Here is a 27,954-nt window from a genome sequence, read left to right as displayed (position 1 = left end):
TATCTGTATGTTTCTTCTACTAAAATAAAATCCTATAGCTGTCTCATTCATTGCCTTGTTTTTGCAATCACATATATTGAATAATACTAAATAAAGCCCTTGGGCCAAGAGCATTTACTTCTCTTGACTGTGGAATTTAGTGCTACCAAAAAAATGATAAAAATTAAATCATAATAATTCCTGCATTTGCACAGATCTAGGATTTTCCAGTATGCTAATCATTTAGTGAATTGTGCTATGAGTTGCTGAACCGTGCAGCCCAATAGAAGACAGGCTGCCATAGCAACGTTTTCCTAGGCCTAGTCAGCAGCAAGTCTGAACACATATTCCTAACAGGCATGCACACACAGAAAGTATGTACACACAACTGTATACACATATATATAAATAAGACCCACAGATCAACACACACACAAACAATCAAATGCAGATGGCATCAACGGTGAAATCCTGTCCTCCTCTCTGGCATGAGTCCCTGTGACCTGAGGTGTGACCCTTGCTGCTGGCACTTACAGCCATGCAGAGACACACATATAGCACAGGAAGACCTCTCACACAGCAACATTCAGAAATAGAGTCTAGTCCAGGAGACTGATCAGGTGCAGGGCATAGCCAGACAAACAGACTCACCAGCAGTTTGTTTACACTGGACTAGACCTATTTACCTCCTAATCCCACTATTTTCTCACACTTGCTCATTCCCATATCACCTTGATCCCTTCCTTTCCCCGTCTTCGGCTCTTGCCCTAAGCATCCCGTGAGTCTTAACCCCCAAACGCTCTATTATCCACCCCATAATGCGTCGTGTAGCCCTAGGCAGTAACACCCACACAGAGATTTTTGGTTGACTGCTGGGTGTGTCCCCCACCTCCATGGGAACTGAGGCTTCCCTGGGAGGAGCTGGGCATGGGCTCCCTTTGCCCGATCTTCCAAGTGCCCCTAAACTCCTCTGTGCATGTGGAGTTGAGCCTTCAATCACCCAGCCTAACACTGTCAGCCGAGATTAAATATCACTGCTGAGGTGCTGCCGGTGCTGCACACTCAGGTCTGCAATGCCAATCAACAGAAGCGGTTCAAGGCAGGGAGTAAACAGGAGCACCCCAAAATAGAGCAACTGCAGAACTGCACAAGGGGAAAGCCATACCATAACCACTATAAAAATAAACACAATTAATTGCCAAAAGGGAACTTAGGTTCAGAGCTTTTATATTTCATCTCAGACACTAAGAACTTTACCTTAATGAGATTTCTCTTTGCTGATTTCCTCTACCACTACAGACAATCTTTCTACCTATACCCAGGCCACTGAAGTAATTTTTACATTTCAGACCTTGCCACAACGGAAATCATCAACATTTCCAGGATAAGTTTAGTCTGAAACCTTGCTGAGGCACCACTTGACCACCGGGTCAACTGCAGCCCCTTGGAAACGCCCATGTTTTTTTTTCCTGGGAGCTCATCCAGCACGGCTTCTCTCGACCAGACACAACCCTGCCTTGCTCGTAAGATATGAGGCGCTCTCTGACTACAGTGATTTGGCTTGCACCGGTGCCATGCATTATTAATCCAAACTAGACTGCTTGGTGTCATTTATGTACCAACATAGCTGTGCTTGTCCCGCACGTGGGGGTGGGTCATGGGGTTGTTAACTGCGATAGGAACCCAGCCTTCTTTACAAGCCTGTCGGTCACTCAGTATGCGCACAGCACTCTGTCAGTAACAAAAATAGACACGCTGCCCACTGCTGGTCTCAGAAATATCAGGTCGCCCTTGGTACGGGGGAAGCATGCCCAGGTGACCTTGAGCACAGCACAGCGCCTGTCCTCGGTTCTCCCCTTCCAGGCACAGAGCAGAGGCCACTGCCAGAGGGGCTGCCCTGCATCCCAGGGAGCGCTGCCTTTTTTAGGGGCGCCAACTCAGGAGCGCTGGAGCGCCTTGAGGCCGGGAAGCGACAGTGGGAACAGGGAGCGCACACACGAGCAAAAGCGATTACAGCGCCTTTTCCTCCAAACGCAGGCACACAGCTCTCCCCGGGCCCGCTGCCCCTCGGCTGAGGCCCTGCCCTCCGCGTTCCCCGGCGCGGCACGGCCGGGCACAGCGCTGGGAGCGGGCCCTCAGCCTCATCCGCCGGGCGGGAGAACAGCGCTGCCCGCGCAGGGCACTGCTGGCAGGGCACAGCGCTCGGAGCGGGGCCCGCAGCATCGAACGCCGGGCGGGAGAACAGCGCTGCCCGCGCAGGGCACTCCCGGGAGGGCACGGCCGGCAGGGGCGGAGTGGCCCATCCCGCCGCCGTGCCTGGGGAGGGACCCCCGGGCCGCCACCGCAGCCGGCAGACGGGACCGCCCCTCGACGGCTCCCGGGCAGCCGGGCACGGGTGTGCCCGCGGGAGCGGCGGCCCCTCCGGAGCGGGTGCGGAGCCGGGGCCCCGCGGAGCTCGGGCTGCCGGGCGGCGGGGCCGTCTCCCCCTCCGCGGCGGGAGCGGAGTGCGGCGGCCCGCGGAGGGGGCGGGGAGGATGACTTCATGCCGCCGGAGCGCCGTGAATTTAGGAGCAGCAGCTGCCGCCGCCGCCGGCGGGATGTGGGGGTGAAGTGACAGCGGGAGCTGCCGCCGGCTGAGGGAGGAACAGCGCCGGGCACCCGCCGAGCCCGGGGGCTCCGGGCCGCCACCAGCAGCCGCTGCGGGAGAGAGGCAGGGAGGGAGGAAGATGCGCTGAGCCGGTCGCTGAAAGGTGAGCGGGAGCTGCGGGGGCGGCGGCGGGCGCTGCGGCGCTGCCCGGCCGGAGGAACGCGGCGCTGCCGCTGCGAGCCCCCGCTCCGGCTCTGGGCAGCGCCTGCAGCCGTGCTGCCACTCCTCCTCTTTCCCTCTCCTCCCTTCTGCCCTGGTTCCCTCCAGAAGCGGCGGGGATGCCCGCTCTGAAGCGCCACAGCGGTGCGTTTTGTCTCCCGTGGCCAGGATGTGCCGTGGCCCGGTGCCAGCTGCCGCTCGGCCGCTGTCGGTGCCCGTGTCAGCGGGACGGGGCGCGGGCGGCGGGGCTGCGGCAGGTGCGGGACTGCGCCCCGCGCTCCCGGCTCCGCTCGGGCGGCGGGGAAGACATCTTAGGGCACAAGGGCTGCAGGGCAACGGAGCCAGAAAAAAGATGTCACCTCATACACGTTCCTGGATTTGGAAGTCGCTTCGCAGGAGATTAAAGAGTGTAGAAGTTGGGGAACTGGGCCTTACATCAAAATGGATTTTGTCGGTGTTTTCGGAGATGTGCGTGTTTTTTCCCCCTTTGTTAGTTTTTATCATCTAGCCTAAGGTTTGCTGCAAACAAAATAGCAGCAAAATTCGAATATATTTGATTGTTAATGGAAGAATTAGTGAGTTGCTGTTCCATCATATCACCTGTAGAAGTGGAAAAAGCAAGAATGTATGCATATTGTAGGTTGGCTGTTAACACTGCACATTGTGGTGTGTACATAGGTCTTAACATCAAATGAATGGTGTTTTGGAATTGAGAAGGAGGGAAGAAATCTGCCTGACCTATTTCTGATACACTGCCTGATACATTGGTGGTTTTTGTTGAGTTGGTTTTTTTGTTGTTGTTGTTTTTTGGTTGTTTTTTTTTTTTTTTTTTTTTTTTGTGCTGTTGGTTGGTTTGTTTTTATTTTTAAACTTTGTTCTGCTTTAAAAAAGAAAACTTGCCCTAAAGCAGTAGAGGAGGTTGGCGTGCAGAGGCAGCTTGTTAGAATAAGCACGGTCTGTGTATGTAGTGGTTAATGGCTCTGTGTGGTTTGGAAATGGAAGCAAGGACTATGTCTCTGGGAAGTAAAGAATTAGGAATTAATCCCTTAATGAAAAAGAAAGCAGGATGCTGGAAGCTGAAGGTTCTTTTATTCAGTGTCTACTTACCTGTATGTTTATCTTCAAGGATCCTGTTACCCAAGTGTTCACAGAGAAGCTCAGACATTTGTGGGATTCTTGGTTGTGGCTGGAGCCTCTGGTCATGGTGCTAGACTGGCACAAGCAATACTTAGGGAGATAACAGGGAGTTGCTTTATTTCTTGTCGTTATTTCTGGGAAGATAATTAAATACTGTCAGTACTGTTGCTGGGTATGCAGAAGGCAAATGACAGCTACAGAGATAGAAAATGTGTATAAAAAAAACAATTGAGGCTTCATGAGGTTGAAACAAAGAGCGAGTGATGAAGTGCAGAGTCAGAAATCAGTCCAACAGACAAGTCCTTTCTCTGAAGCAGTCTTTAACCATGATCCTGTATAGGCTTGTTGCTTTAAGCATGTCATGGCACATGCAATGTATGTATTTCAAATTAGGAAAAAAACCCCAACATTTTGTCAAACCTGTATCTTTCATCTACCATGCATTTATTTAGTTCCTGTAAAAACTTCAAAGAATTGGTTACGACATTTCTATTGGTTTTTCCTTTCTATAATTAAGCATGGCTGACAGTTTCAGAGTTGCAATGTTTACAATGTTTGCTGATTTCTTCTCTAGTTGCGTTTGGTTGGAAAAAGAAACCATGTAGCTGAGTTCAGATGCTTCACATATTAGCCCACCCATTCTATATAAAGTCAATTTCTTCACCAAAGTGAAGAAATCAATGGCCTCCCCATCTGTCATTGCAAGCACAGGGTAGTATGAGTACTCACTAATGCTGACACCTGTTACCACAGCCAATTTAGCTCTTCGTGCTTCTGGGCAAACCTAATATTTCAAGACTCTTAATTAATATTTTTTGAAAACAACATGTTAAAAGAGATGAAGTAGTGGTTGACCAAGAACCCCACTGCAAACTGGAATTGTTTTTGTTTTTTTCTTGTGTACTCTAATGGCAAATGGTGTAATGCGCGTGTCCACGGGAGAAAAAGTATACCTAATTATCAATGTGAGCTTAGTTATGGTGTAACTGATGTAAATCCACTTCCTACACATTTCTTTCCCAGAACTCTTCTTGCTCCTTCTGTTATTGTAACTTCCATACTTCTGCCAACCTAAGGAAAGCATCTTTATTGTGGTTGATCTGGGACAACATCACCACTGACTTGGAAGAACAGCCTAGTTGGCCAGCTGGTTGGTGCCAGACAGACTGGGTAGCAGCTGAGATTTAGTTGTCTTTTCCTCAGAGGTTCTTCTATTTTGGAATACTTCATCTGGGTTTGTCCTTCAGATTTGTAAGAGCTTAATTATCTTTGAGGTTTCTAGGCTGCTGTCAGCCTTTGAACCAGCAGGTTCATTTACCCAATTTTATTAGTGGGGGCCAGATGGGTATGTTTGTGAAAGGCTTGTTTCCTCAGTAGAACAAACTGGAAAACCCAGTGACCTTGAATGCACTTGAAGTTGCAGAGGTTTTATTTCACTTGTAGTCCTTTCCAAGGGCTGAGATTAAATACTTCAGTTAAATATATATTCTATTTTTATGAGAATTTAAAAAATCATTACGAAGTGCTGTTTGAACTAACTGAAATAACCATATCTCAGAGGGAGCCAGTCATTTTTCATTTATGTTGTTACTAGGCTTTCAGTTGGATTATTTTTTTCCAATTTAAGAATTCTATTTAAAAAGGCTTGAGCAGGGTAAAAGGGGACAAATATTACACAATGAACTTAAAACTATTTACTTTAGCATGTGAAAACAATCAAGAATATTTCAACAGTAGTAATACTATTTTTATTTTGAAGAAGAAATGCATTCACACTTTCCAAATGTGTGTCCTTTACATGCAGTAGCTCCTGTTTCAGGGACAGAAAAAAAATTATTTCTGAGAAATAAATGCCAGGCACAAACTGAAACTTTGTCTCCTACTATGCAATTGGATTTCATGTTGGACTGTCAATAGAGGATCTTTATGTGAGTGCCCAGTCAACTGCCAAGGTAGCAATCATTAGGGAGAACTAAGAGTTTTATCCATTTATAATATATTAGTGTGGCAACAAGATAGGTATTGATAATCTTATTTTGAATTTGACACAGTCAAGTAAGTCAGCACTTCACAACCCAGATGAGGAGCCCCTGAGTTTAATATGAAATATGGAAATAGAAATGCAAAGTTTATGCATGCTTCTTGCAAAAGAAAGCTGCTTGAAGTCTTTCCCTTGAAGGGGACTGCGTGTAAACAGCAGCACAAGCTGGATCTATTTATATGCATTGCTTTCATGATGCATCCAGAGACCAGCTTTGACAAAGTCTCTATATTGTCTACTCTTAGAAAATTACTTTATTAAGACATTATAAACATTATAAAAGAAAGGATCTGATTGTACAAGAACTGTATGTTTCCCATATATATCCCAATCTTAAAATATAATCATATCAGAGGAGAAAGTAACACAAAATGGACTCTTACAGGACAGTTGGTACAAATGTTCAGCCAAATGCCAGTTCAAAAAATTTCTTTTCTTTTTCCTTTAATTCTTATGGTAGAACCAGTAAGATATGATAGTGGTTTTTGTCTTCCCTAAAATACTGAAGACACGCTGCATTTCCTAGCTGGTCATATTTCTGTGATTATAAAGTGATTCTAGGGTATCTCTGCTCTTCTTCCCTGGTTGAACCTAGTATAAAACATGAACTATAAGGAAGAGCTCCAGTAAAAGAATTCCCATGTCAGGCTGGGGTGTTGTTCTCTCTTGCAGAATTTGGTTTGTTTTCTAACCTTTATTAAAATGAATTTAAAAATTGAATGCATTCCTGTTCTTTGCCTTTACAGGACTCATGGGGAATTTAACCTGCCTTTATGGCAACTGCCTGGTCTTTGCACAGTTCTGTATCTTTTCTGCACTCATGTCCCAATGATTCATCAGATGTGATAGGCAAATAGGTCTAATGCATACATACATTCTTAGTTTCTCTCATTCTGACTGCTTCTTTTTGTCACATTTTTGTTTTAGTGACTATTCCAAAGGATTCAAAGGTATATTGAAATTATCTTGGCAGCTATTAGCTTGGCCATGAAATGTGCTGCAGCTTTAATGAGATCATATAGATCTTAATATATCCATATAATTATATATATTATATAATATATATATTTGCTAACTATTCACTCATTTGCCTTCTACCTCCTACAGTATTTCCACTCACACATATGGTGAGCACATAACTTTGGTGAAACGATCTCACCACCTGTTGTTTTAAAATAGTGCAGATGCTTATTAATGGTCCTTCCATGATACTGTTTATAGTACATGTGAAGCCTCACTTAAAATACTGTGGATCATGTTGGTAAAGGATATTATTACTTCAGCAGCAGCCTTAAATTGATTCCTGTTCAGCATCTTGACTTAAATTGTCAGTCTTAGTAGGTAGGAGAGAGGTAAACTCCACAGAAGAGTCAAAGCTGTGATGCTCATCAAGTGAGCAGTCATTGAATCCTTCACAAGGTCTTCTGTGGAAATACCTGCTGCCTTTTGGATAACTAGTTAACCCCAAGAGCTGCAAAAATCATGAGCACACAGATTATCTACACTTGTAAATCTTGCACTCAGCTGAAGTGAATTCCTTCAGGCCAAGCTCAACAGCACTTTCACACTTCAAAACAAGGGAAATAAATAACTGCAGAACTTTAACCTTGACCAAGACTATTGCCTAATATATGTATCTTTTTGTCATAAAAAAAAAACATTTCTAAACTTGCTGAATTAAATTTAGATACATAAATGTTCCATCAATTCCTGTTTTCTCTCATGAGTTCTCATGAGCTCAGTCTCATGAGTTCATGAGAGTTCAATCTCATGAGTCACTTGGATTTCAGTTTTACTTTCAAAGAATTTCTAGAGTTCTGCCTAATATTTCTGATCTGCAGCTTGCTACATTTGTCTTGGTTTTTTTTTTGTCTAACCCAGTTAAAGTGGAAGTTAAAAATGTATTTCTCATTTGAAATAATATATCTGCATGTAGATCAAGAAAACTTCATGATTGTTAAGAGTCACTTTGCTGAGATATAAATTTGAAAGTACAATCTGGCTAAACAGACTCAGCTGTCTTCAACCCTCCCAAGGTGCTCACTTGAGGCCCAGAAAGTTCTTGATATCTGTATGATGCTAGTGAATTCCAAGACAACACAATTATACACAGAAAAAGATATATAACAAAAAAAAAGGAACAAAAGATGTTTCATTCAAGTTTAGACAAAACTCCTCATAACTACTAGTATGAGTAGCTCTGGATTTTTTTATGATTTTTTAAATAATGAAATATATATGAAAACTTTTTTGTTGTGGTATATGACAGATGGCATTGATTTGGTTTAGTATTGCTAATAAATTAAAGAAATAGTTGTTCATGCTAGAACAGTGACTGTCAGATGCTAGTTCCAATTCTATAGGATGGGCAAAAACCACTTCTTGTTCAGTAAACAAACTCTGTGGTGTATTACAGTGTAACATGTAAGAACATAAATCTGCTATTAAAATAAGATGGGCTGGCAAAATTCCAGTAAGGGATGCTTAGAGAAGTAATGACTAAATTAGGTGGAGTAATCATCTTTTGATACTCTCTCCCAGTGTGGTGCTCAGCATTGATTAGGAGTTCCGTGGGCATAAAGCAATGTTTGCACTATTACGTTTAATTGCAGGAGACATCGTGTCCTCGCTGCATGTGTTTGGTTGATCTGTTTTCTGTTCACAGTATCCTTTGGCATGATTCAGAGCATGTGGAGTGTAAGGAAGAAAGTCTCTTTGTTTTCCCTTAAAATTTGTTGCCTAATGGTTTAATTGGGCGCCTTTTTAATTGACACGATGTGAATAATGTTAAACAATTGTTTCCTTTTCAGTTTCTCACTAGTCAAGATTTTCTGTCACATTCTTTTTCCTCAAGAACAGAGTCATCTTCATGTATGTACTCTTTCTGTACATATGGATTCTATTTAATATTCTATTTATTCTTTGAGACTATTTTTATACTTCCTGATTTTTTTTCTGATGTGCAGGATTTAGAAACTATTTAGTAATTTCATATTAATGTCTCATTTCTTTCCTGTTATTTCACTATGCATATTTTTTCCAGTTACTAATTACATTTCAATTGGGCTAATCTCGTGTCCCTATGAGGTTCCTTTTTATTGTAGGATCAATACAATTATATGTTTGCATGCTATTAAGGTACTAGTGCCATTAGCAAGAGACATAAAAGTTGATAGTTGGATATCAAAAATGCATTTTAAATGTAGGAAAGAACTAACTGTAGTGTGTAGCCTTACAGAGAAATTCAGTCATGAACCCTTTGTTTTGTGTTTCTCTTGTTTTAAAACAGTTGGACTATGGCAGCTTTACTGAGTTGGGTTGGTGTTCTTGAGCTCAGGCATGGGAAACAGAAAATAAGTGAATAGGTTTTGTTAATACATATAAGGATTGGAGCATGTGAAAATAAATCAGACTCTAAAAGGCAGACATAATGTGAAACACTTTATATAAAAAAACTCCAAAAACAAACCACACAAAGCCAAAAATAGACTGCTGCATTTTAAGTAACTGTTATTTGTAAGGTCTCATGGAGTTGAAGCGTGATAAGAGATGTGAATGGAGTCTGCATAAATATAGAAGCTGTATGACTTGAGAAAGAGACATAACTTATCAAAATTATTACAGCATGCCTTTACAGCCTAAGGGAGCTACAGCCTTTTGTCAGGGAAATAAGCCCATTTTATCATGTATTTGTTTATATACTAGCTAATAATGTTTACAAACACCAAAACCTTTTCCAAGAAAAATATTTGCCTGAATAAGGAGTTCTCTTAAGTTATTCTGAATAGCTTTAGGCTTTATGGAACATTTTTCCTCCCCTTCTCTCCCCCCCTTTTCCTATGTGTTCATTTGCTTGCAGGGGCTACAGGTGTGGATTTATTAAATGGCAACTATAATATTATATGATAGTAAGAATTGTATTGATGTTAGTGTCATTCACTTTAAGTGACAATATGCAAAAAACAATGCCACCGCTTCTATGTGTCCTTTTAAAGTCTAATTTTTCTCTCTGTATCTGATGTGGTATTACTTGAGTCTGACAGGGGCAATAGCAACATTCTCTCCAGTTTTACAAAAGCAAAATCTCTGCTACATGGTGAAAAACAGGTGCAAAGCCTTCAGTCATCCCCAACTTGTGCACAAAGCATCTCCAGAACAGATAAAGTTTGAATGGGTATTTATAGAAGATGAACATGATAGCCTGCACCCGGAGGAACACAGATACTGTATAAGAAATTTAAGCATGTAATATCACTTCCTCACTGATACTTTAGTATTCATTACATGTTCATGTAACAGTAGGCTTTTAATATTAGCTAAAAATGGAGGATGACTTCATTAGCATTTAAGGAAGGAATTGAAAGTGTTTTACATGGTATAATTCATTAGCTAATTGTCACTTTTGAGGATGCTTTTCAATTGTACACTCTGCACGCTTAGGAAATTGCTATACAGACCAAAGAGCCAGAAGAAACATTTTTGCTATCCTCTTTTTCTCACATACTGGAGAAATGTATTATTTATGTGGCCCCTTTCATCATAGAATATCTCAAAATGCTTTTCAGCACTTCCATTTTCACTGACAATATTTGGAAATAAGGGTTGAAAGCTGTTATTTAAGCGTTGTTTTCCTACAATTGTATAGCCAATAAGGCAGGAGATCAGGGAGTTACTTATGCAAGTCTCCAGATAAAGGTACTGATTTCTGATGACTGCTGCAGCACGCTGAACTGTGCTGTTTCCTTCCAGGCAGAAAATTCTCTTTCCTTTCACTTTTGTGCCTCATGGAAGCAATTTTTGAAGACCATTCATCTGTTACAGGCTGCTGCTCTGCTTGTAAAGCAGTGTTTCTAGTGGGATAACACACTATGCAAATATATTTTGTGTAAGTTTTCTAGGTCTTCCAATTCCACTCTTTGTTTGCATTTCTGTTCCTCCATCCCCCTCTAGCATTCTTGGTCTGGCTGAGACAGAGACTGTTACTCTTTTTGAGAGTATATTTTTCTACTGATTTTAGTGTAAAATTTTTGAGCTTAAAGTAGTGTCCCTCTTGGTAGCACCGTATTTCTTAACCACTGTCTTAAACATTTATTTGGAGACTAATAGTTTGTGTACCTTAAACAATTGCATGTGATTTCTTAAGCCAGCTACAAGGCAGAGGAGAAAGAAAACTTCAGCAGTGTTCTGAGGTCAATGTCCAAATGAATGCCTATCTTCCTGTGGTGCTATGTTGCTTTTCCTACTGCAGTGGGAGAAAAAAGATGTGCCAAAAACATCCCAAGCTTCCTCTGCTTTCCAGACTGTGCAATCTGAACATTGCATATTTTTGAGCTTAAGGCAGCACCTGAGCACTTCATTTTGGTGTCCAAGCATGTTTCTGGCAAGTGAGCTCTTCTATCAAGCTCTTCTTGAGAGGAGCAGTTGCCTGTGTCTCTGTGCTTAGTTGTGATTTATTACACTCTCAGGGCTGCTCTTCAGTGTCATCTTTCATAATTCTATTCTTGTATGAATTTTGGTGGTAAGTATGGAGTTTCTGAGTTGGGGTTGGGCTGGTTTTTTTGTATGGAATGGTTGTCAGAGTGGCAATCTTTGCTATAAGTTAAACAATGTCTCTGAATTATGATAGGGGCTTAGGACAGTTTAATATATGACTGTTAAACTGTTGCCGAGGATTTTTGTGCGTTTCTGACTTATGTCTACTTACTCTTCCAAACAAGGCAAAACTTGTTCTTGGAATTGTTGTGGGTTAGATGCCATTTCCCAGTCAGTGATTTGAATGTTGTTTAGAAAACAAATTCTTCTTTCAGAAGCCTCTTAGCTTACCTGACTCTCCTTTGATGTGGTTACTGTTGAAGCAGGCCAGATTTTTAGCTAATTTGTCTGGCTTTCTCTGTTCCAACTGCCAAAAACAGTGGAAGCTTTCAATGTGTCCTGCATCCTGTGATTCCTGTCTTTCAGCTAATGTTGTTTTGGTGACATTCTTCTTGAACACTTAATCATATCTGCCATTTGTTCTGTTGAAGAAATTTCACCTTCCCATCCCCCTTTCTGAAGTATTCCTGCTCTGCTCATAGAACAGTAATTGCAGTCAAGTGTTCTACTTTATCTCTATTTTTGAGCATATTTGAAAACTTTGTTAAGGAAAGCAGAAATATTTTGGAATATCATGGTTTTCATAGTAACAGGTATAGATACTTTCAGTAGTTTTACTTTGTACATGTGGGGTTTTGTGAGGGATGTGAAAATCCGAGATAAGTCATAATTTAACACCTTAAATTTCTGGATTATCCCTATATAGTGCTAATTTATAATGTAATTAACGTTCTGATAACCATGGCCAAAATACTAGACTTGTCACCAAGACTCCTCTGGGGTAAGAGATCCTTTTGTAAGTAAGGACATAGATGTGGACAGTTTGGAAATTTGTTAATAGGAGTTAAATGTCACCAGAAGAATGGGAGGGTGGCTCAAGTGCCTGTCCTTCTGGATAAATCAAAAACATAAGATCTAAAAACTTGATTGTATACGCATAGTAATGTTGATGTGTCAGTTGTTTGTCCAGTGGCTGACTTTTTTTTCTCTCTTGTTCCATATGAACTGCCATCTCTGTGGAAGTAACAACCATGAACCCAATATGAGTGAAGGAGTAGTTCCTTTTATGAGGATTAGTAATAGCAAAATTTGAGTAACACAAAGTAAAAGTAGATGTGGTCTCCACTCTGAACTTTTCCCCTCCTTTATCTTTTCTGCATGTATATGTATTTTGGTATTAGTTCGATGCTTCTATTTTACAGTTTGGGTATAAAGACCTCTTACAGGCTAAGGATTAAAGGCTTCTGTAATGGGTTTTCTTACAGGTTTCTACTATTCTCCACAACTAGCCAGCTCACTGGATGCCAAAATCTTATATTTGGCTTGAAGGTTGTTTTTAGCTAACCCAGCTGATGTATCACTAAAGGAAAAAGTATTCAGAGAAGCATGAAAAGATTCAGTAGGATTAAATAGCAAAGCATAAGGGTTTATTCCATGCAGGAGCAGCCTTTGAAAGCTAAAAGCAAGCTAAAGAAAGAGGCATTAATTGTGGGAAGTTAATGTAAAATAGGAATCAGAAAAGATGATTTTTCAAACCCTTTCAGCTACTGAAAGCATTGAATCAGGGTCTTAGGTTTACGAGTGATCAAGTATAAAGAGAGATAGAAAAGAAGCCTATTAGAGATAAAGTAAAATAGTTGAAGTGGCTGTAATGTACCTGCTCATAATCAGCTGAGTGTAAAGAGTATAAAGCTCTTCTCTCTTACCCTTGAGGATGGTTTTAGACACATTTGGTCAGAATTGCTGGTTATTTAAAGTGGCATGAACGACATCTGAGAATGAGCCAGAGTTGAAGTTAGTATCCATGTGGTTCTATAAATAAAGAAGGTTGCATGCAAGGCCTTACTGAATGATGGGTTGTCTGTTAGCTGAAAGGGCTAACTCTCACCAGTTAAATTCAAGTTTTATTCCTTCAAGTGCTTGATTGTTCAAAACCTAACCAAAGCAAGAACACTTGCTGCTTTCTTTTGTATTTCTCCTTCCCTATTTACTGATTGCTTCCAGAGCTTCACATGAAACTTGATGAAAACATAATTCTTGCTTTTGTAGTCATTTGATTGATTTCACTTGGGAAATCTGCACACAACTATATCTGACAAAAGCCAGTTACTCCTGAAGGATCCTTTGTCATCCTCTGAAAATCCTTTTGTCTCTGAAGACCAGAGGAATAAACAAAGACTGGAATAAGCTCTAAAGTGCCAACTGAGTGCCTCACCATGTACACCTGGGTAATCCACAGCACAGTTACTTGGACTGTGCACACGTGCATGTCCTGTCCATGGAAACTGGAATGAGGCTGCAGAGAATGGGAATGCCTAGGTCTCATCCTGACATTTAATCATGACAAATCTGCAAAGTAATCATGAAATGTGCAACTTTATTGTGTGGTCTCTCTGACTATTACATTTTTCTGCTTTTTCTGCAGGTATAGTTGTGGTATTTTTAAATTTCTTGTTATCTTAAAAATCACAAAAGCTAGTCTTCTGCTTGCACTGAGTAATACCTCAAACCTTTCATTTGCTGGAGCAGATGCAATAGGATCTATCAGAAAGTATGGTTTAGCAGTCATTTTCTGATGAAAATACCTGTTTGGGCAAGTAGTTTCCATTTCCACAATTGCTTGGAAGAGGATGTACTTGATGCTTTCCCATCTATCTGAAGCTGAATAAAAAGTACATACTTACAGTTACAAGACTTATCTCAACATGCAAACTTTGTGCCAGGTGCCTTGAGGAAGCTAAAATTATGTTCCTTTAAGTAACCCATTTCAAAGAAAAAGTAGTTAACCAATTGTTATTTGTAGTTTTCACTACTCAGTGTCTTTTTGAAAAGGTACTTCACCTAATAACTGAAATAATTTTGACTCCTTCCTCAAGCTTCCTGGGAGAAGACATAGGAAAGAGAGGTTTTATATTCAAGGGAGATTTTTCTACAAGCCTTTTATGACATCCATTTATTTCTATGGAACTTTCATGGTATTCTTCTCATCTTCAGGTAGCATCTGTCACTAATTTTCTAGTCTTTTTCTCCTACTAAGTGTATATAAGCTACCAAAAAGAGTGGAATTTATTTGTCCCACATTGTTGGATAAACATACTTAAAAAACCCAACAGTGTCACTCAAATTTAAATTAAAATGTTCATCATTTATTCTTCCATGCTTATGTACTCATCACTTAAATTTTTTCAAAATAGCAAGGAAATTACAGAAGTCAAAAGCAAGCTAATCTAACATCTTCTACAAGGAAGTTGCATATAATGACTTAGTTACCAAGGTCTGTTGATCTGATAAATCACGGGCAAAACAGTAGAAAAAGCAAAGCTTAAGTGTGAAGTATATTGAAGGACAGGATTATAATTAATGCAAATCACTGACAGTTAATGAAAAAAAGATCTTGTCAAAGAGACCCTGACATGCTGGCTTTACATATTTTTGAGGTTACAAAAAATACACTATTAAGCCTATCTTATTCCATGAAAATAGAAGCTGATGTAATTTCCCCTATGCCAGGCAAACACAGTGGTCATTTCTGCACTGTTCAGCATTCAGATGTGTTCTGTTCATACCTATAACTTATCCACTGTAGCTTTTTGTACCTATCATATATGTGTGATAACTTCCCAAAAAGTACTTCATATTGCTGTTTAGATCAGTACTGGCCCAGACTGTAAGCAGCTCCTTCTGTATCCACTGTGAAAAGATTCCTAAAAAATGGAGTTGAGAGTCTTCTTGCCTTCTCAGAAAATACCAGTGACTATCTATTTGAAGACAAATGCCCTTTTTTTCCCCTTTTTGCTCTGTCTCTGCAATAGTTTGCAATATTTGTGAGTGTTCCCTTACCTTTCTGTCTCTTCCCTGACTACCACCGCCTCCCTCACCTGCCCCGCCAAGAAATAAAAGCAAGAGGGAAGTTTTTCCTATAGCAGAAAGTAGAAACAGAATTTAGAAGCGCTGAAAAGAGCTGTGAATATCTGGAGAGCAACATGATGCCATACAGCTTCTGTTTTGTACCAGCTGGAAAGAATTGTTTTCCTACTGATAACTTACCTTGACACAAATATTTCTTTTGAAATAAAACTTTGAAACCAAAGAAATGCGTGCTAAGTTTACTTGTTCAAAAGTGTTGGTACTCAGAATATATAAACATAGCAAATTTCTCAACAGTATCTTAAAAATACCTCTTCATAAGGCTCACTAAGAATGTTTGTTAGATGAATTCAAAGGTAGCACAAAGCAGATTAAGAGTTCTTCCAGACCATCTAAAAGACCTGCACAGCTAGTGCAGTTTTGTCTGTTTACATGTAATGCATATGTGATCCTGTTCATAGCAAACTTACTTATTAAGTCCTCTAAAATGGTCCCATTCTTGCTGTAAAACTGTCAAACTGTTGAAACACTGGAACTGGACATCTCTGTTTCTTTCAATATGACTCATCACTTTGTTTGCCTCATTTAAATGTTTTGCACCTCATTAAGTTCTTGTCATTTTGTGTGTCTTGGTTCTTTCTACTTTGTTTGTACTGGACAATAAGAACTTTGTTTTATTTGTCTTTTTGCATTTTAAACTTTGGTACAGGCTGTTCTCCATTACAGCTCCTTCTTTCATCTACGACAGGATAAGATTCTTCCAGACATCAGCATGTTGCCTAAAAAATCAAGGAGGTGGTTTAATGTCCCACTATCTTCGTTACTCTTGTAGGAGATACAACAAAATCTTGACTGCTGTGAAAACAGAAGACTGCCAGCTCTGCCTTATGCATGTTGTCTAGTGGCATGAAGAGAACCTCTTGTATCTGTTGCAGTCAGAGCTTGTTGATTGGGTCTTTCACATAAGTTATTGAAATTGGCATATGAAATACAAGATGAAGGAATGCAAAGAAAAAAACTCACCGATTATAATGAACAAGATCTTTCAAGGAGTCTCTGAGAAGCAGCTTAAAAAAAAGCACCAGAAAAAAAAACTACTAAAAAAAATACTCAAACCCCAAATAAAAAGTCACCAAGCCCTCCCAATTTAGAAAATACATATTTTGCAGTGCTGTGGCCAGAGCACCATATGAGAGTTGCTTTTGCAGAATCCTTTGATTTCAGCCTCTAGCAGTTCTAGATCACTCTGTGTCTGTATCCTTCCCCTTTCTTCTTGTTTTTTTTTTTCTCTAAGAGCAAATATGAAGGTCATCTCTGGGCTCAGTCCATATGTCTGAGTGACTGTTTCTTACTATATATATATATCTACTGCTTTTTTTCCTAGCTTCCTTCACAAATTCGTAGTTTGAAAACAAAGGCTTTGAAAGTTCATAATTGCAATATACTAATGAGAAGACATCCCTGCAAAACTGCATAATTGTCTTTTTTTTCCAGATGCTGTTAATAGATACAATTTCTTACTATTTTTTTTTTAATTTTCTACTTCAAAACTTATTTTAAAAAGAAAGCCTTATTTCAATGCCTGCTTGCCCATTGTGTTCCAAAGGCTCACTTGTGGGCCATTTTATAAAGACCATCATTTTGCTTCTTGTACTGAGCTTGTAGGTATAATACATATGTAAGACTTTGTTAGATAGAGTATGTATATTTATTAAAAGCAAAATGTATCACAGCCTTTAAGCTATCATCAAGCTAAAGGCTGGAGAAAGTGTGTTCTAGCAAGTTAAGGAGTTAAGTATGCAAATCCTCATTTTCTCTTGAGAAATTACATATTTTTGACTGTATTGGTAGAATCTGATGAGAATTAAGCCATTGAAAATTCTCCAGTAAAGTTAATTAAGGCTGGTAGCCTGAGAAGACTCTGCATTAATTTTGTGTCAGATTATACTTCTACTTCTGCAACCTTAATTAATCAAATCTTAATGGTTAGTCAATCTGTAGCACAGTTTGGGGCTTAATAATATCAAGGGGTATGTTCCTAATTGAATACTGTTACGTGGGAGGGGAGGGATAGGTAGATATTGGTCCCCTTTTCTAAAGGGGAAATAGATTCTGAGCAGAAGGCACAGAGAGACAAAAAGGGCAGCTGGTCCTTCAGGACAAGAAATGGCAGCAGAAGGGAAGCAGCAAAGTAATTAACAGGTCTTTCTCCACATGAGAAAGTGGCTTTTACTGTGCCTAATTACACAGACAGTAATTTAAAACATGCAGTCTTGTCTCACAGTTGGATCTTTCAGAGCTGGTTCATGCAGGCAGCCTCCTGGAGTCTCAGGTCTGTAAGCAGAAACCCAGGTAGTCTTTGCATGAGACCACAAGCTGAGAGGACAGGTTTCTTGTGAAGAGTTAGAACTCTCATCCTTTGAGGGTTAATGTTGTAGTTTAATCCTTTGTAGATCAATGGCCTGTAATGTTACCATTTGCATTGTACCAGGATACAAAGGAGTATCAACCTCAGTGTAACCCTGGGCTCCAGTAAGCAGAAAGCTAATATCTGATTTTACAAACACTGTGCAGATGTGTGATTAAATGGAAAATATTTAGTTACTTGTACTATATGCCAGGAATGAGCAAGTCTAGAGCAGGCTGTACTAATGTGAGGGAATCATCTTGCTAAGACACAGTTGTGTGTCTAAGCTGAGGGCTGTATTTCACCTATGGCATGGTGATAACTTAAAATTTGCTAATCATGGATTAACCAATGTTCCTGTACCCTTCACTTCACCAGTGCTTTTAATAAGACTGGACTCTTGAGCCAAGAGAATATCTGGGAACTACATACTGTCTTTAGGAAACTGAATTCAAGACTCTAATCTTTCAGATTTTACTTAAAAGAAGTATCTAGGGCTCCTGGCTCTTTGTATTTGCAAACCTTTGTATTTGTCTCACCTTAGATCTAGTAACTGGGTCTCTCTGATCTTGAACTCACTAAGAGGCACCAGTGTGGCATCACAGTCACTTGGACAGCTGCTACAACAGGGATATATTGACATGCCTACTCAACTTTAGTGAAGGCTACAAAAAATGTGAGGCTGGAGCACATGATGTACAAGCAGGAACTGTGGGAGCTGGGTTTGTCCAGCATGAAAAGGACACTGCAAGATGTGACAGCACTACCCAAGGAGGCATTGTGGAGATGTTATAGACTTTTCTTGGAGTTCTGCAATAAAAGGATGAGTGGCAATGGAGAAGTTTCAATAAGAGAAATTTCAGCTACATGGAAGGAAAATCTTTCACTTAAAAGATGGTTTAGCAAAATTCCTGGGGAATCTCCAGCCTTGGAGATACTCGAAATTCTTCTGAAGTCCCTGAGCAAACAGACTGAAGTTTGAGGTTAGCCTACCTAACTTCAAGTGGTTGTTGGACTTGGTGGCCTCCAGATATCCCTTCCAAAGTTTTTCTGTGATTCAAAGAGTGGTGGTTTACTAGGTGTGCCCATACAGATCTATCAGTCCTGACTGAGGGTCCAATTTAACCTGTGTGGAGGTAGGGAAGAAGTGAATCTCACTGCTTGTCTTTCATATAATAGCTTCACTCTAAGGAAGGGGAAGGCTTGGAATCCAGACAGTCCTCAGTCTCAAGGAACCCATGGACGGAATCAGTATGAAAGGTTTGTTGAAACTGGTTTATCAGTTATAAGCACAATTGTTTTCCTTCTGGTCCTGTGCCTTTTTGCAGATGAGGATGCCTAACTCTGTAGTCTTATGATTTGTGTGCTGATGACCAGGAAACCTCCACTTCTGGGTCATGTTCCTGAGATGAAGTGTGTTGGTTTTAATGGTCTCTGAAGTAAAATACATGAGCAGTTCTGGAAGTCCTCTTGGCTTTTGTTGTTACTCTTAAGACAAGCTTTTCCATCACACAGTGCTTACTTCACAGGAATAAGCTGATCTAAGAGAATGCAAGAGACGGTGCCTCAGTTACACCTGAGCACATCCAAATGCAACAGCGCAATGCTCAAGTGCAGAGATGAAATGAGTCTCAAACTGCTATGTGTAGAAGAGAGTGATGGCAAGCTGCTCTCCTTCTGGACCTGCAAGATGTAACCACAGTCTTTTTTGTGAAGAGATGACTTCTGTTTTCCATATGCTACCACGTGTGAAGTTCTTGCTAAGACAATGAGATGTGAACAAAATAAGCAAATCCATATTTAGGTATTAATGACTTTGTCATTGTTTAATGTATCTTACTCTGGTGCAGAAAAGCACAGATATGAGACAACAGGCCTTGCAAACTAAATTTATCCTTCTATAAAATCCACCCACGTAGAAGATATTCAAGAAAAGCTCCATCACATGCTGAAATCTGTGAAACATAAAAGAACCCTGGGAAGTAAATTAATTTAAATTAATAACAGTAGATCATATTATACTGGGAGAGAATGACACCACAGAAATCCATTAAAAAGTGTGGAATTTCAAGACTCTGGGGTTTGTTTTTTTTTTGTGTTTTGGTTTTTGGTTAGTTTTTAATTTTTAATTGTGAATATTGTCAACATTATTCTAGGACACCCTGTAGCTTCTTCTCCCGAAGTGTATTTACTTGAAACAACTGCCAAAGTCTTTCTCTACAGACCTGTTAAGGAAAGCTAGTAAAAATATTCATTCTGGATAGAAAAAACACTTCTTTTCTGATTCTCAGAAAAAAAAAAAAAAAAATTGGTAATAATAATTACTAGTAATTTCTAGTGGCATAACATGAAGTAATCACTTTGTACAGAGCAGGTTTTTTTATTTATGCATGCTGCACTATTATAGTTTATATTTTGTTTTCCCTTTTTGTAATTCTTGCTTTCTTATAGCAAAACTGTCTTCTCAATTCTGTCCAGATTTATTTGGTGTTAACCATGATCAGCACAATATTTTTCAGTCTTCTTCAAAGCAAATAGAAATATCCTTGTGACATAGCATATTTCTGGCTCTGTGTGTTTTAAGAAAAAATATATTCAGCCCTATAATGGCATAATGAGAGTAATTTTCTTAATGAAGCATGTGAGCTGACTTGAAATACTTATTCTTCTAGATGTACCTCATCACAATTTGTTTCTAAGAACCATCTTATCTAGTATTAGGCATGGTTCTGTCTCTGGACCTCTTCTGCACTATTACTGTTGTTTTAGAGTGCCCAAGATTAGTGGGAAGAATGCAAAAAAAAATAACATAATATGAGGCTGAACAGAGGAAAAATTACCTTAGTCTTGTATGGTTTTGCTTTAAAAGACTTGGTTGTTGCTATTGTAACATCCAAAACACATGATGCTGTGCTGCTTCATTAAAACTTCATGCAGTAACATTAGAGCTCAGTGGATTCTTTGATTACCTGCTTAATAATCAGACTAAACCAGTTTGCCTTTGTTGGCAGTGTAATCATAACCTGTGTTTAATCAAATTACAGGTGGTGGTTGTTTTGTTTAGCTTACATGGGTTATTTTTTCTTCAAGTTGTCATTTAACCAGAAAGTTAACTCAAATTGTTCCAACTAAATGTCATTGGGTAAGAAGCATTTGTTTGGTCTTGTATGTGATGAGTGGAAGAGTTGTGCTTGTGTTTCATGGAATTATGGAGGGTTGGTTTGATTTTTAACAATAAACAAACCCCTCCCTTCTTTTTGCTTATATTCCTAGAATGAATATGGTGAATGCCTTTTCCTGTTCTATCGTTTTTATTATGAGGATGGTGTAGCACTTATTTTATTCTTGTCTTCATATAATACCCTCTTTTGATTGTCAGACTTGGAGAATCTGTGAATGTTTACATGTTCTCAGCAGTCCAGTTGTATCTTTTTTAAGAAAAGGAAAAAAAAATCCTTCGGTATTTCTTTTTTGAGGGGAAATTTTGATTAAGTTTGATATTAGTTTCTGTTGAACCCATTAGCTTTTGAAGTCCCTTAAACAGAATCCTGAAGTATGCCAAACAAGAGGAGAACTTAATGAAAAATAGCTTTAATGAACCTAAGAATCATCATGTTATGTATATGTGTGTATGTGTGTATATATATATATATATATATATACACATTCATGATATGTATGCATATATATAATGTGATAGATGTGGAATTTCAGGCAATAACCAAATTTGACTTTACAGATAAATTTGCTTTATTTGGCATATGAGTCAATGGCTAAAAGATTTGTATAAAAAAAAAATCTTATCACGTATAGATAACTGCTGTCTGGTTACAAATGTGTTAATCTTGTAATGACATAATGAAAAATAGCTCTGGAAAGGAGGGGCCATGTCAAAACATGTGGATTTAGCAGTGCTTCATTCAGAAATGTAGTGCCCAGAGTTTGTGAGTCTTCATCTAAAAGTCACCTCTGGGGAAATAGTTTTCTGTTGCAGTTAGCCTTCCAGATTCTTGATTTTTTTTTTGGCCTTTCAGTACTATGCATGTTTAAATTTTTATATTTCATAATTCATAACATAAGTGTTTTTAAATGTAATGAATTTTATTATTTGAGTGCTGAAGTTTGAATAATCCTCACAGGGAGTTGAGCAAGAAAAGTGGCAAAATACAAAAGGGAGAATATATTTCTTGGTTTTGAAAGTAGTAAAGACACTGCCCACAAAGGGTTAACAAACAAGTAGGAGTCGTTGGGGGGATAGAAGCATTTTGTGAAGATGTCAGACAGACTTTGAGGCTGAGCATGGTATAGTTAAGATATGTCTTATCAGAATGTTATTTCATTCAGACTGCTGAAAAGATTTTCTGAACTGAAGATACATTGCCTTTCCATTTTTAGCTTGGCTCTGAATTCATTGGAGTCTGACGAAAACAAATATGGAATGTTATCTGTTGTGCAAATATCAGTGTTATTTGTTTAAAAATACTGGGGGTGTTTCTGCTGGATCAGAGGAGGCTGTAGGTATAAGGTATGCAGTAGGAAAGGAAAAATTTGTCAAACAGGGGGTAGAAAAGTTAATTCTTGGTGGTTAACAAATTTCAAATGTATTGCATTAAAATTTATTTACCTAAAGGTTACCTTTGGAGTACATGTTCAGTGAAGCTTTTAATCCAGCTGTAAATAAGCAGGTTAGAAAATGTGGGCATTAATTGGTTAGGAAAAGAAAAAGTGTCTTTACCTTCTCTCTCCCATCCCCTGTATTTTTTTCCCTTAGTGTTTTTTACAATCTGGATGAACTTCTGACTGAGCTGAAATCTAAGTGGGGTTTTTCTTCATCAATATTCGGTCTTGAAATTTGCATTTTATGTTCAAATGTCATGGGTGGTGTCCTACATTTCTACATTGCAGTAAGTCGAATATTCAGAAGTGATAAAAGGGCTTGAATTTGCTAGTTTATTTCACTACTTAACCCTAAACACTTTGATAAAGGTTAGTTCATACTAATTTCTGAAGCATAAGGTTCTTTGTAGTATCTCATGTTGGTCACCTGAAACTGAGAATATGAATCTCTATATATTCTAATTATTCACCAAAACTTGGCATATGGGCAAGTGTTGTCTTTTTACCTGTTGTTCTTTTGGAATGTTTCCCTTATGAACGAGCTAATCAATGCTTAGAGTAGACTCAAAAACAAACATGTTACCTCTTGCAGTGTGTTTGCATTCTTGGCACTTCTTGCTCTTCTGAGAGGCATTTGTTCAATTGAATAATGTGGTGTGATCTTGAAAAATAATTTGTAATTTAGTTTCTATAGTGAATGCTTTCTTGGAAGTAGCCATAAAGTTAAAAAAGCTGGCATATACTCCTCTTTTACCTTTCTCAGTACAGAAACCTAAAAATGTCAAAGATAATCCTGTATTAATATTATTTACAATAACAAAAAATTCATTGTCCTCTCTAATGTAAAATAAGGCTCCAGTCTTTGGGAAAAACACATTGATTCTGGTGCCATAAAAGTCACAGCTACAGTGATCATGAGCACTGAGTTTTTCTCGGTCTGTGATGGTGGAAGCTGGTGAGTAGAGAATAGTGTCTGTCTGTCTCTCGTGGTGTTAATGTGCTTATCCACATAGCCTTTGCTTGGAAAGAGGCTGCCTCCTAGCAGCTTGAGACACCAGGGAGGAGATCCTCACATGTTTGTGATTTCTAAGTCTTAAGTGAAGGAAAATGACAGAAGGGCAGTCTCAGCAGTTAGTGGAGTTTAAGGAAGACACTGGAAAGCAGAATAAGTGTTTCTGGTCATTTATAGCCACTGAGTATCTTCTGAGAGATGTGAATTTTGTTGTGGTGAGGTGGCTTTAGGGACAGCCTCTGTGAGGAAAGGCCAGGTCCATGCTGGGCATGGATCAAGTCAGCTCCATGGATTTACTGCTGAGCCCTTCAGCCTGCACAGTGGTATCTCTGGGAAAACATATTTAAGCAAGAGAATAAAAAAACCAAAACCACACAGGTCGAGGAGAAACAAAGATAGTGATACATGCATAATGGTTGAAGGAAAAGGAAGAAGTGGATGTGTTGCTCCAGGCACTGGAGACAGGTTCCACTGCAGCCCCTGGAGGAGACCACAGTGAAATAGGTGTAGAAATAGGTATTTGCCTGCCAGAGTGTGCCACCCTGGAGCTCCCTGGTGTTTCCTGAAAGAGCTCCAGCCCACACTGGAGCCTGTGGGAACAGCCCATGGGAAGGACCATGCTGGATCAGGGTAAGAGCATGAGGAGGAAGGAGCAGCAGAGAGGAGCTGTTATGTGACTGCACATTCCTTTCCCATCCCCTTGGGCTGCTGCTGGGAGATGGGGAAGGGCTAGAGTGGAAACTACAGAAGTAAAGCTGAGTCTTGGCAGAGGGGGGTGAGGGAGGGTAAGGGACTGATGCAGAGGAAGGGTGTTGTTTTAACTTGTCTCTGTTTCTCACTATCCAAACTTGTTTTAATTGGCCGTAAATTAGTTTTCCCCAAGTCGAGTCTGTTTTGCTAGTGCTGATAATTACTACAATATCTCCCTGTTTTTATCTCAACCCACTGGTTCTTTGCATTCTTTAATCTTGCCATCATCTCCCTTGTCCCCCTGTTGAGGGGGAATGAGAGAGCAGGGCTAATATCAGCCACAAGTGATTCTTTAAACCTAATTATTTCACAAATAAATAGGCAAAGGTTTGGGATATAAGGCAGTTCTCTTACAACTTATGGGAAATCTATGAAGATACTGCTAAATATGTCTAGATGAAAGTAGTTATGCAGATGGAGTGAATATTTAATTATACCCATCTTGGCCAGTTGTCACAGTTTGACTTGGGTTTGCCAATTTTAATATATTCAATTTATTTTAGAGATAGGATTTAGGAGCAAAAACAAGGCAGGCCTAAAACTTAAAAGGGTATAAGAAGAAATTTATTAATAACGCACACACAAAAAAAAAAAGAAATTCAGAATAAGATTTCCAGATTATTCCCTCCTCCCCCTTCCCTCATCTTTCACATTTCTTAACAGCAACATACAGAGAACACTTTAGTCAGTTATCTACTTAAATAATCATTTCAGTTCACTCTAGAGAGGAAAGTTCCTTTTTTTGGTTTAGGCTTAGGGGTTGTCTTTCACAATGTGCATCTGCCCGGAGAAAAACTGCAAACTATGAACTTCCTCTCATCTTCACAGTCATTTTAGAGCTGTGCTATGGGTTATGTTACACACTTGGGGTATTACTTTTAAAGGTAAGCTGCTGAAAGACAAAATTATTTTCATCTCTTTTTCTATTAAATGTCTCTGTCCATATTTCCAGTCCTAAAACAGAGAGCCCCATTCCCTTCAGGCAAAAGATTCTCTTCTCAAGCACTTTAACCCCTCCCCAAGTATATTTCACAGTTTAAAGGAATTTCAGTGTAGTCACAGTCCTCTTATAGCCCACAGAAAAAAAGGTTTTCAGCTACTTATCAGTGGCATCTCTTCACTCTCTTCCCATCTGGAAACTTAATCTTCATTTCACTAACTTCAGTAGACTCCATGCTTTATTTATTCTCATTCAGAGGAGCTCAGGAGATCTAGGTCTTATCCAGGCATTAAAAAAGTTAAAATTGCATCCAGAAAATGAAGAAGCTGGGCCAGGCCATGCTGGAAAAACTCTGGGTGATGTGGAGAGGGCCGGACGAAAACTCCAAAACTCAGCTGCACCTCCCCACGCCGCACGTCAGCTGGGGGCCTTTCCTCTCCTGGCTGCTTCTAAAAACAGCGGCAGGAGCCCGGCCGAGTCGTGGCCACACCGTGGTGGGGGAACCAGGAGCTCAGCAAAAGCCTCTCCTCACCCGGCCACCAGGGCTCCCCAGCCGAGAACAGGGGGAGCGGAGGGGGCGCCGGGCCGGGCCGGGGCACCGCTGGCTGCTACCTGCGCCAACGGAAGTGAAAAGAGGACGGATTAGCTTTACCAGTGTAATTCATGAACTAGAAATGACTTTTAATTGTTTACTCAGTTTGTCAACCACTAAATTAGCTCTCTGGTTGGTCCCCACCGCCCACAGAGAGGGGACAGCCCTTCTGTTTCCGGGCCCTTCTCTGTGCTCTTCCCCTCAGACCAACCTCCCTCTCTGGAAAACCAGCACGCCGGTATACATAGACATTTTTACAAGGGTGGATAAAGTCATATTCAAAGTTCTCTGACCCTGAACACTCAAACTGTTGCAGAGTAACGTTACTGGTTTTTACCAGTTTTCTCTGATGTTGTGGTCCTTCATGTTTTTCTAGATGTCAAAGTGGACAGTTGTACTAGGGATGGGATAGAGACTTACAGATAGTTGTCAGCATCCCAAGATTTCTGCCAGGAGGAATGACAACTATAAAATAAATAAGAATAAAATAAGTCTCATCTCTGTCAGGAGACACTTCAAGTTGATTTTCTTCCTGCTCAGTCTGAGAATCCATTTGGGTTTGTTTTCATGAACTTTCTTACTGTGCTCTGCCCCTATGTCTTTTCATTGGCTCCCAATTACTTAATTATTTTATTCTCGTTATTGCTAAAGTGTAGCTTTTACTCAAACAAGGCACTTCCTTAGTGACTATGAGATGTGGGTTTCATCACCTCAGATTTTGAGCAACTTTTGTTATAATTTTACCTTCTTCCTCTGAATTTATACCTGCAGCTTGCCTTTTACAAGGAATATGGTATCCAGGAATTCACATATTTTGGTGATTCTTGCACTTAAAAGGTTTTTCCCTGTGCCAGAATTTAAGTATTGGAAGTCTTAAGACGTATTCTGCCCACATATGCATTCTTACTGTAAGCAGACAGCTGGTACTTCCTTTCATTTTCCACCAGCAGGTAGTAAAAAGGAGGAAATCTGCAATTTGCATGGCCCTGAAGCTCAAGTAAGGTATTCAAATACAGATGGATTTGTGTAGTCTGACAACATGAATTCCTCTCAGGAATTTTGTAAGGGTTTCTGTAGGTACTCCTGTTTCTGCTTATACCTGTGTGTTTCTGCTCATAACCAGAAAACACTTTACTTTTTACTGCACTTTATTTTATTGAGTTTATGCATATGGCAGGAACTGTATGTTCAGATTCTTCTTAGGATTTTCTAATGTTTCTTAGTGGTCAGCAACTTCTGTGAAAGGGAGAGTTGCAAGGTAGATTTAAGAACTTGAGCTGCAGGAAATATGTATGTGGTTGGATAACTTTTCTTGGCATGAATATAAAGTGTCTACTGTATGTGGTTTTTAATAGGCCATCTTTTAAATTGATTGAGCAGTTTGTTAGGGTTGGCTGAAATCAATGAGCTGTGTGAGAATCCACAAAATCCTTTGCTTATATGCTTCCATCGCTGGCTTGCAAATTGCCCAAACTAACATTTTTTATTTCTAGATGTAGAATTGGGACATTAGGGGAATATGAGTTAAGTATTTGAGCTTTAATTTCGCTTGAAACTTGGGCAGTGAGAAATATTTGACCATCAAGTTCAAAGCTGTAACAGTGATTTTAAGTGGATGTGGTTTGCAGAACTTGTATGTTCCTTGATTGTGGTTGGGTATTGTGTTTGTCAGACTACCTGGGTTTGCATCTAGAAATGCATCTTAAATCTGAGTATCATGGACAGATTGTGTAATGCAGCACAATTGCTAATTAAATATTAGTATATGCAAGCAAATTAATTTTTTTTTGTTTTATCTAGTTTCAGTACATCGAACCTTGTCAGAAAAGTACTCTGTAGTGCATAGTTTTCAATACAAAGTGTACAAAATGATCCTAGGTGACAAAGGATTGTTTAGCAAGAGAGTTGTAATTTGTTTTGCTTTTTCCTCTTTGTTTAATTAGATTCTTTTTTAAACATGGAGAGGCAAAAGAGGTTGCTAAGGTTTCCATCTTCATGCATATTGTGGCAAATATAAGGGACTTCTTTTGGCTAGATCAGAAATTATTTGGCCTGTCTTTGAAATGCCCATAAATACTGCAAAATATAAAATACAAACTGCACATAACAGATTTCACCATTATAAAGAATTCTTTATTAATGCTTTCTTCTCCTCCACCTGATTCTGAGTAATTTTTGAGGTTTCAAACTGGTTATTTGCCAGGAGATCCTTCC

At 39.6% G+C, this 27,954-nt stretch overlaps 1 protein-coding gene across 1 annotated transcript in view; it reads left to right on the top strand.

Moving 5' to 3' along the window:
- Positions 1–2,508: 2,508 nt before the first annotated feature.
- Positions 2,509–27,954, top strand: part of PKIA (cAMP-dependent protein kinase inhibitor alpha) — a 44,924-nt gene continuing 19,478 nt past the window's right edge. The window contains exon 1 of the mRNA XM_056485097.1: positions 2,509–2,729. The gene's annotated coding sequence lies outside the window, so the exon portion shown is untranslated. The remainder of the gene's footprint in view (positions 2,730–27,954) is intronic.

Source organism: Oenanthe melanoleuca, chromosome 2, assembly GCF_029582105.1.
Source record: "Oenanthe melanoleuca isolate GR-GAL-2019-014 chromosome 2, OMel1.0, whole genome shotgun sequence".
NCBI lineage: Eukaryota > Metazoa > Chordata > Aves > Passeriformes > Muscicapidae > Oenanthe > Oenanthe melanoleuca.
This window is presented reverse-complemented; position numbering and strand designations above follow the sequence as displayed.